Raw genomic sequence first — 11621 nt, forward strand, 5'->3', positions numbered from 1 at the left:
TGCCGAATGATATTAGTCATTGTTAAACTTCTAGTAAACATAAAGATCATGTACTTAGAAAACAAAATAAAGCGATAGATATACTAGTGGCAAAAATAAAAACCATACATTTAAGAAACAAAAACAATATAGGATGTTACAAAATTTCCGATTTGTACTAATTATTTAACCTTCTCAAATATAAATTTGTTTACTTCCTTAAAGAAAAACTGAATATCCCCTATAGCATAGTTCTGTAATTTCCTCATCAAATCGCTTCTTTTCGTGGAAAACAAATGATAAATCATTAGAAAGAAAAATACTTTGTTTTTCTAAAAAAATATATTAAAAGGATAAAGATTGCCATGTTGAGTCCTTGACCCAACAGGTATAATCCCACCTTTGGGTTCTGCATAGAACTGCTGGCAATACTTCCCATGTATCAAAATTGCTTTCTAGACTTATGACAATAACCCATTGGGCTGGTAACAATTGCATGCCTTATGTGGTTGCCCTTTTTTTAACTTGTACATGCTTTGTTTTTTCGTTTGCATTCGTGCCCGTTTTTTTGTTGTTGTTAAAAGCGTTTTAAAAAGACGATTTTTCCTTCTTTATTAAAAGACTATTTTCTCTCCAAGTATACGGCATATTGTCTCTTGTCTCTGTCTCTCTCCTTCTTCACGATTTTGATTTCTTCTTCTCTGAAATCAAACGGTTTTCGACATTGCATTCTTCTTGATTTTGCAACTGTTTCTTTCCCACAACAACATTAAGTATAATCACAGGTACGATTTTAATGGTTGCTTTTGGACATTGCATTAACTTTGTATGGGGTTTCAATTTAGGATTAGTTTTATGATTTAATTTCTGGGTTTTTTGTTGATAGTAATCTTAGTTGAATTATTTTCCTATTTTTATTTGTGCTAAAATAGTTTTCTAAGGTTTACTTTGATTAGTGCATTAGTTTTGTAGGTTTTACTTTTACGATTAGTGTTTTTAGGTTTTTTGAAACTGTGTTTGTATTTTTGATAAAAATTCTATATATTCTTCAGTGATTTTTGGAGACGTTGAAATTTTTAAAAATTTTGAGACTTAAATAGATGATGCTATTAAAGTATGAAGTTGAAATTTTATTTTGTGTTTTGTATAAGTAAAGCATGTTCTGTCTGCAGTTTTTGTTTTGTTTTTTATGAACTTAGCATTATTGGAGTTGAATTTTGTGTTATGTATTTGTAAAAACTACAACATATTTTGGCTGAAGTTTTTATTCTGTAATTGCTGAACTTCAGCATTCTTAGAGCTGAAGTTTTGTTCTGTATTTTCTGAACTTCAGCATTATTATAGCTGAAGTTGTGTTCTGTATTTCTGTGAAGTTAGAGGGCTTTTAAAATATAACTTAAGCCAAATTGTGCTGAAGTTTTTGATAATGTTCTGAAGTTATTTGTAATTACAACATATTTTGGCTGAAGTTTTTGTTCTGTAATTGCTGAACTTCATCATTCTTAGAGCTGAAATTTTATTCTGTATTTCTCTGAAGTTAGAGGGATTTAAAATATATCTTAAGCCAAATTGTGATGAAGTTTTTAATGATTCGGATTCACACAAACCAAAGGAATAGACTATGGCGAGACCCTTGTAATGTTTTTTAACAGAAGACATATGGGAAATCCAAAGCATCTAAAGTACCTGGAATACATAAAGCTCCTCTAGTCCCTGTTTTTATACCTACAAAATCAAGGAAGAGATATTATGAGTTTCGAGATTTGTTTAACTATCGTGCTTACTGGAAAGGGAACCATGATTTGAAGGGTTTAATTACAACTTTCTTGACTCCTGCACAACAGGAGAAGCTGAATAATGGTACATTTCGGTATATTATGGCTATTGAGAATTTTCATTGCAGCATGAAGTTGGCTCATTGTTTGATTCTTTCTCGTGTATTCACCAATGATCAAGATTCCATTAGTTTCTTGATTTTTGGTCGTGATGTGTCGTTCAGCCTTGAAGACTTTCACATTATATGCGGTTTGAGGATCAGAACACATAATGTTGAAAACCAATTAAACGAGAGAGCAAGATTCTGAAGTGCTATTTTGGAAAGTCTAAGGGTATGGCCTTGAACGACATTCGAGAATATATGATACGAAATAAAATAAAAGAGGATGATGTGAATTTCAAGCACGTATGCGAGAGTGATGAAGATGTTGTGAAGCTTATGAAAATTCTTGTTGTGGAGTCTATTTTGTTCGGAAGAAAGAATGAATCAACCGTGTTAGAGGAGTATGCAACTATTGTTGAAGACGATCAGGCTTGTACGGATTATCCTTGGGGTAATGCGTCTTATGAGAAGTTTATTATCTCAATGAAATATGCTTTGGACAACCAGGACAAAAATAATCCAACTGAGTATACTGTAGGCAGATTTCCATATCCATTATATATTTGGTTCTATGAGTGCTTCCCAGATATTCAGGACAAATATTTAAAAGATGACGACTTACTTAATGCCCATCAGGTTCCCATGATGTTACATTATATATCTTTGGAAGAGCCTAAATTTAAAGAACTTCATGAAGATTATTTGAGTAATCATGGTGTAAGTTAATGTTCTTTATTTTTCCTTTTTTCTGTAGTTTTGTTAATGTGTTGACGTATCAGTTTTATTTTATTTTTCATAATATACTTTTTTGTGTTAAACAGAAATATCGGACATTTAGGATATTGGATATAATTCCTACCGAAGAAGAATTGAATTCAATACCTTTAATTGGACAATTACCAAGCATTCAATGCCTTTAATTGGACAATTACCAAGCAGTCACATTCGTTCAAAGGTATTGAATCCAGTTCCTTCAACTGGTGAATCACCACATAGTCAGAGTCGATCAAAAGAAACTGATCGAACTCCTGTAATTGGAGAATCACCTCGTACCCAGAGTCGTTCTAACCGTTCTACAATGGCGTTTGACGATGAATTAGTCAACACAATATGTCATGTAAGTTTTTTTGTGTGTTTATTCTGAAGTTTTTCATACTATTTTTTGCTTAATTATAGGATGTTTTATATGATGTTTTTATTCTGTATTTTGCTGAACTTCAGCATTGTTTTTTGAGCTGAAGTTTTTGATATGTGTTTTGTAAAACTATAGCACTTTTTGTCTGCAGTTTTTATTCTGTTCGTGATGAACTTCAGCATTATAGGGAGCTGAAGATTTGTTCTGTGTTTTGTAAAGTAAAGTATGTTTTAGCTGTAGTTTTTTGTTTTATTTTTTATCAACTTCAGCATTCTTGGAGTTTTGAAGTTGTGTTCTGTATTTGTAAAACTACAACATGTTTTGGCTGAAGTTTTGTTCTGTATTTGCTGAACTTCAGTATTCTTAGAGCTGAAGTTTTGTTCTGTATTTATAAACTTCAGCATTCTTAGAGCTGATATTTTGTTCTGTATTTTCTGAACTTCAGTATTCTTAGAGCTGAAGTTTTGGTCCCTATTTGCTGAACTTCGACACTCTTAGAGCTGAAATTTTATTTTGTATTTGCTGAACTTCAGCATTCTTATAGCTAAAGTTTTGTTCTGTATTTTCTAAACTTCAGCATTATTAGAGCTGAAGTTTTGTTCTGTATTTCTATTTTCTGAAATTATTGTGTTATTTCTATTTCTATACTAGAGGGTAGCGAAGGAGGTTAAAAGCCATGCAATATGATAGCGATGCAGATTTTAAATTGATGAACTATCGACAATATGATAGGATGAACAACTCCTTTGAACATCAATCGGATATTAATGCTGCTCATGATGTACTGCATAGAGTCGCAGATGAAAATGTAAGAGGTGAGGAAGCAGCTCTTGAAGGCAACGTTCAAGTATTCGAGGAAGTTCAATGTGTTGAACAGCAAGTTGAAGAGGAATGTTCGAGTATTGATAGACTGAGCAAAGTTGTTGGATATGATGAACAGTTATCAACTGAGAATGTAGGAAGCAAGCAAGGTACAGATGATGAAGTTGTCGGTACTGAAAAACATGTATCGACTTGTGCTTTCGGTAGTCCTATTGCAAAAGGCAATGTGCTTGCGGATGCAGATCATGAACGTGCTGGTACTGAAGAACACACACCAAGTTATGTGGGTACTCCTATTGGGAAAGGCAATGCGTTTGCGGAAGCATTAGTTATTTGCCAAGAACTTTTACATGCAGAGACACAAGAAGTTGTCACTACATGTATAAATATTTTCTATGTTATTATATATATATGTAATGTTGTTAGGTCATTGATCCCCCCTATCTATGAATGTGCAGTGGAAGTTGAAAATAGTGGTGCTTCAATAGATACAACTCTAAAACTCTCTGATGAGAAACTTCTCTCGCATAATACTCCAATGCTTCCCGACGATGCCACACCATTGAATGAAGCTGGAGTTGCTGAGATCGACAAAGGTATGCAGTCTTGAGATAGCATAGTGGAAGGCAAACATTAAGGCATTCTATACATCACAAATTTATTAGATTTGATCCAAGTATTTATTTTCAGTTTGAAATTTTACATACTTTCTTTTATTTTTTGTGCTTTTTGAGGATTATTCAGAAAGACTCAATGTAGCCGAAAAAGAAATTGGTGAGCTTATTCGGCTATATTAAAAAGGAGAAATATATCTATTCACACTTGTTGGCTCACAGATAGGTGTGAAGTGTATTTGTTGTATTTTAAAATTTTAGTCAGTATTAATTAATATTTTTTTTGCATGAAGATATAGGAATATCTGAGGGTAATGCAAGTGGATCCGTTGGTATGCACACACCATCTGTGTCGCAACACTTAGACCAGGTAGTTATTTGCTGCAATTCGATTACAAGGTTTGTTTTTTGCCTAATGTATGTTTGTATCAGTTGTATTTTATGTATATATTTTCCTTGTTTTTTGCAGATCTCATCTGATGCATCACAACTTCTTCCAAATACTAAGAGAAGGAAGGCGTCCAGTTCTCCTAATGTTTTGGGTGACACCAGTGATATCCCCGACTTCAATTTATGTTCATTTTCGATGGGTAGTACACAAGAGACTAGTTCAGAAGGTAATTATGCTGCTGTTGTTGTTGGTGAAGAGAGACAAGAACATCATGAATAGCAGGTAGTTGGTCAAGTATCTACCCATATGGCTGTGGATTTTCCCTTGCTGTTGAACCGCAGCAGTTAGTTGGTACTGAGCAGCAGGAACATCAAGCAAAAAGAAAACCAGCTAAAGTAGGGAAAATGATTCGTATGGAGAGTATTTATTTGAAATCTCCTTACGTCATTCCTAAAAAAAGGCAAGGGGGCAAGATTGGAAAGCAGGAAAGAATACACGAAGGTGTTCCTTCCATTATGTCAATCAAGACAGTGGATTGATGCAGAGATTTACATACGGATCCCAGGGAATATAATTCGAAGCCATTTAGATTAGCTAGAATTGATATTCCAAAGTCATTCTTTACCGAGCTTGTGGACCCTATCTCTGATCTTGCAGATGAAGTAAGTTATTAAGTTTGTTTTTTGAATTGATTTTGAACTGTATTTCCTAAAACTTCAGCCTTATGTTTGTTTTTAATGTTTTTGTACTGTAATTTGGTAAACTTCAGACTTATGCATGGTTAAGTTTTTTAGTTCATTTGCTAAAAGTTCATACTAAAAGATGTTGATGTTTTTGTCTTATAATCTGTAGTTTAACAATGAGTTTTTCCCTAAAAACTTCAGACTAACATTGCTGAAGTTGTTTAGCTCATTTGCTAAACCTTCAGACTAAACATGCTGAAGATTTTGTCATGCAGTCTCTAGTTTTGTAATGAGTTTTTTTTCTGAACATTAAATCAAACATACTGAAATTTTTTAGTTTATTTCCTAGCACTTCATAGTGAACATGCTTATATTTTTGTCATGCAGTTTGTAGTTTTGTAATGACTTTTTTCTAAACTTCATACTTATACATGCTGAAACCTTTTAGTTTATTAGCTAAACTTATTTTTTACAATGAATTATATTGTGGTTAAGTTCACATAATTTTCTTTTGTTGTTGTTCATTTGCAACATATTTAAGTGGGCGTATATTTCTTGCGCAAAAATATATTGCTATCACCTTCCAAATTATCCGAAATCAAAATGTGCAGTAACAAATTTACTTTTTGATCAGTATATGACTAAGTTGGCTAGTGCTCATCCTTCAGATGGACAAAAAAAAAAATTAGAATAAGGAAGGAAAAGAAAATGAAGGAGAAAAAAATGGAAGAGAAAAAGAGCAAATCAAAGAGAAAGCGGGCTGTCAAAAAACAGGATCATGTGGATTATGAAGAAGAAGAAGAAGTGGAGATTGAGGAACTTACCGAGTTTATCTGATTTATTGAAGAATTAACTGCTGAAAAGATGGCCAACTTAGTAAGAGGCATTGACCTTTCATGTGGTATCTCATGTGCATCTGTTGAAAAAAGTATTCTTTCCATTTCGACTTAAGCCAAGTGGTGGCTAGTCATCTATGCACTACTTTCTTGTAATTCTGCACTTTGAATGCAAAACTATATATGTGTATGATTCCTTGAGGAATTCACCATATGAGCGTGCGGTTGAACATGTCCAAAATTATGCCTGGTTGATCCCACACTTGCTCAAATGCTTGAACTTTGCCGCACACAATAAAAGTTATCGGGAAAATCCTGTGGAAAGTTTTGCGATTAAGTGGATGAAGACACCCCTACAGGAGAACAAGTAAGTGTTTGGCATATATTTACCGTGCATCTTATCTTTATCGTTTTTTCTTTTTTGTGATTGTGTTAACTAATCTTCAATTTTTTTCATGTTCTTTTTGTAGTGTTGATTGTGGTATATTTGCTCTTAAGTTCCTTGAGATGCGGTTGAAGCAAGATGATGTCTTCAAATTCAAGCTAAGTGATGTGTTGACATTCAGGAGAGAATTGACTGCAAATCTTTGGGCTCATGGAAAGTGGAAAGAAGATAGCGGTTATGAAACTCTAGAAGAGCAACTAGGACATGACTATGGAGAATATGAAGACACTCTATGTGAATTTTTTCGATAGATAATAACTTGTAAATGAAAAACAATTATTTTTTGTTATTGTTTCAATGATGTAAGTCAAAACAAAATTGGATATGTGAATATACATTAATTTTTGTGAATTATGTGATGTCTATCTTTTAAATTTTTATTCTATTCGCGTTAATTAGTCTGAAGTTGTCTTGGATTGTATCAAATACTTTGTTGTCTTTTATCATGAACTTAAGCATGTTTAATAAAAATTTAGCATATTTAGGTGTCACGACCCGAAATTTCCACCTTCGGTACAGTGATGGCGCCTAACATTTCACTTGCTAGGCAAACGAACGTTAGAATAATTTAAACCATTTTTTTTAACAATTTTAGATTTCTTAATAACAAAGAAACAAGTGCGGAAATAAAGTCTGAAATAAAGTGAATAATCTATAATAATAGCGATGTCTAAATACCATCCCCGAACTGGAGTCACAAGTGCACGAGCTTCGAGAATAATACAAACAAGGATATGAATAAAATAAAGCTGTCTGAAAGAAAGCATACAACTAAAATAAAGTAGAAGAGGACTTCAGAACTGCGAACGCCGTGCAGCTATACCTCAGGTCTCCACTGGTAGGTGAATCCGAGCACAATCTACAGTACACTGCTAGGACAAACTCTGAAATCTGCACAAGAAGTGCAGAGTATAGTATGAGTACAACCGACCCCATGTACTCTGTAAGTGTTGAGTCTAACCTCGATGAAGTATTGACAAGGCTAAGGCAGGTCACTTACATTAACCTGTACGCAATAATAGTAATAACAACAATAATAGAAATAAAACAAGTAACTCATTTCAACACTTGAAGCCAACTCGGCATTCATAACCAACTATTATTTCAATCAATTTTCGTTGTGGTGTGCAACCCGTTCCAACAATATAATTCTTCAATAAATTTCCGTTGCGGCGTGCAACCCGCTCCAACAATTTAAACTTAAAATATAATCCGTTGCGGCATGCAACCCAATCCCCCAATATATTCCTTTTTATTTCCATTACGGCGTGCAACCCGCTCCAACAATATAATTTAACAACTATTAAATATAATAAAAATACTCCAATAAATACCACATTTAGTAAGAAATTATTAGGCAACAATGAACACAATATTTATAAATTATTTAGGAACAAGTAATGACAAGTAGCAATTAATTATAGAAATCAGGGAGAAAATAGGTAATTTAATTTTTAATATATTCAATGTCAAGTAGCAATTAAGTCACATTAATCAAATAACATCTAACAATTATAGAATGGATTCAAGGCATAATATTGAGCAAGGAATATGAGAGAAACAATTAATATAATAATTAATTCATGTCTTAAAATAATTTATGATTTCAAATAATTATGCAAACAATTAATTTGACGATGTATAGACACTCGTCACCTCGCCTATACGTCGTTCACATGAATTCCATATAACAAATCATTCAAGGGTTCTATTCCCTCAAGTCAAGGTTAACCACGACACTTACCTCGCTTCGCAACCAAATTCAAGATTCCAATAAACCCTTTCCTCGCGAATTAGTGTCTAAAAGCCTCAAATCTAGACATAAACAATTCAATATACTCAATACAAATCGTATGAATTAATTCCATATGAATTTACTAATTTTCCGGATTAGCTATTTGCCAAGAACTTTTACATGCAGAGACACAAGAAGTTGTCACTACATGTATAAATATTTTCTATGTTATTATATATATATGTAATGTTGTTAGGTCATTGATCCCCCCTATCTATGAATGTGCAGTTGAAGTTGAAAATAGTGGTGCTTCGGTAGATATAACTCTAAAACTCTCTGATGAGAAAATTCTCTTGCATAATACTCCAATGCTTCCCGACGATGCCACACCATTGAATGAAGCTGGAGTTGCTGAGATCAATAAAGGTATGTAGTCTTGTGATAGCACAGTGGAAGGCAAACATTAAGGCATTCTATACATCACAAATTTATTAGATTTGATCCAAGTATTTATTTTCAGTTTGAAATTTTACATAATTTTTTTTATTTTTTGTGCTTTTTGATAATTATTCTGAAAGACTCAATGTAGCCGAAAAAAAAATTAGTGAGCTTATTCGGCTATATGAAAAAGGAAAAATACATCTATTCACACTTGTTGGCTCATAGATAGGTGTGAAGTGTATTTGTTGTATTTTAAAATTTTAGTCAGTATTAATTAATATTTTTTTTGCATGAAGATATAGGAATATCTGAGGGTAATGCAAGTGGATCCGTTGGTATGCACACACCATCTGTGTCGCAACACTTAGACCAGGTAGTTATTTGCTGCAATTCGATTACAAGGTTTGTTTTTTGCCTAATGTATGTTTGTATCAGTTGTATTTTATGTATATATTTTCCTTGTTTTTTTGAACTCATATGATGCATCACAACTTTTTCCAAATACTAAGAGAAGGAAGGCGTTCAGTTCTCCTAATGTTTTGGGTGACACCAGTGATATCCCCAACTTCAATTTATGTTCATTTTTGATGGGTAGTACACAAGAGACTAGTTCAGAAGGTAATTATGCTGCTGTTGTTGTTGGTGAAGAGAGACAAGAACATCATGAATAGCAGGTAGTTGGTCAAGTATCTACCCATATGGCTGTGGATTTTCCTTTGCTGTTGAACCGCAACAGTTAGTTGGTACTGAGCAGCAGGAACATCAAGCAAAAAGAAAACCAGCTAAAGTAGGGAAAAGGATTCGTTTAACCACGACACTTGTCGTTTTGAGTAATTACTCTCTTTTCTACTATTTGAAGTCTTTAATAGCTTCATATGATATATTATGATGTGTGTGAATCGTCAATTTTGATTTTCAGGTGTTTCGGGATTAGTTCAGAAGAATGAATTCGAGGGTTCGTCATTTTATTGAGGGACTCCACCCCAACATCAGATTTAGTATGGCCAGGGAGTTGCAGATGGATATCTCTTATCAGCATGTTGTGAGTATTGCCAGGAGATTGGAGGGCATTCTTGCCCAGGACAGAGAGGAGAGAGAGGACAAGAGGTCTAGAGAGACTGGTTATTATTCTGGTGCTCGTGCCCCAGCAACTCGCCATGGTAGGGGTTATGTGAGTCGCCCCGTTCATTCAAACTTTCCAGCCGCCAACGGTGTTCCAGCTCCTTCTAGGCCCCAGGGCCTTATTATGCACCGCCAGTATCTAGTGTGCCTCCTGCACGGGGTGTTCCTAGCGGCCAGTCCATCAGACCTGGCACGAGCCAGTCACAGTAGCCACACCCTCCCAGAGCTTGTTTTGAGTGTGGCCACACTCGCCATATGGTGAGGGATTTCCCCAGATTTAGGAGGGGTGCACTGCCACAGACTTCTCAGCCACATCGTGCTCTACCGGGTCCCTAGGCTATGATTACAGCACCAGCTGCCACCCCATCTGCTCATCCAGCCCGAGGTGGAGGTCAGGGAGGTAGAGGTTGTCATAGAGGAGGAGGCCAGGCAAGATATTATTCCCTTCATGCTCGTACAGAGGCAGTCGCTTCTGATTCTGTAATTACAGGTATTGTCCCGGTCTGTCATAGAGATGCGTCAGTGTTATTTGACCCATACTCTACATATTCTTATGTGTCCTCTTATTTTGCCCCGTATTTGGGCGTATCTCGGGATTCTTTGAGTTTCCCTGTTTATCTGTCTACTCATATGGGAGATTCTTTTGTTGTGGACCGCGTGTATCGGTCATGTTTGATTGCTCTTTGTGGTTTTGAGACCAGAGCTGGATTATTATTGCTCAGCATGGTGGACTTTGATATTATTTTGGGCATGGACTGGTTGTCGCCCCATTATATTATTCTTGATTGTCACGCTAAAACCATGATGCTGGCTATGCCAAGTTTACCGCGATTAGAGTGGAGAGGTACCTTAGAGTATACTCCCAACAGAGTTATTTCATTTCTTAAAGCTCAACGAATGGTTAAGAAGGGTTGTGACGCGTGTCTAGCTTATGTGAGAGATGTTAGTATTGATACCCCTGCAGTTGAGTCAGTTCCAGTAGCGAGGGACTTTCTATATGTGTTTTCAGCTGATCTTCCGGGCATGCCGCCCAACAGAGATATTGATTTTGGCATTGAATTGTTGCCGGGCACTCAGCAGATCTCTATTCCTCCATATCTTATGGCTCCTCTTGAGTTAAAGGAGTTGAAGGAGCAGTTACAGGAATTGCTTGATAAGGGCTTCATTCGGCCTAGTGTGTCACCTTAGGGTGCTCTTATCTTATTTGTGAAGAAGAAGGATGGTTCTATGCGGATGTGTATTGATTACCGCTAGTTGAAAAAAGTCACAGTGAAGAACAAGTATCCATTGCCTCGTATTGATGACTTATTTGATCAGTTACAGGGTGCCAAAATGTTTTCCAAGATTGACTTACATTCAGGATATCATCAGTTGAAGATTCGGGTGCCAGATATCCCGAAGACTGCTTTCAGGACAAGATATGGTCACTATGAGTTTCTTGTTATGTCTTTTGGGATGACCAATGCCCCAACAAATTTTATGCACTTGATGCACAGTGTGTTCCGGCCTTATCTTGACTCATTCACCATTGTGTTTATT

The sequence above is a fragment of the Nicotiana tabacum genome, chromosome 24, assembly GCF_000715075.1.
Source record: "Nicotiana tabacum cultivar K326 chromosome 24, ASM71507v2, whole genome shotgun sequence".
NCBI classification, from domain to species: domain Eukaryota; kingdom Viridiplantae; phylum Streptophyta; class Magnoliopsida; order Solanales; family Solanaceae; genus Nicotiana; species Nicotiana tabacum.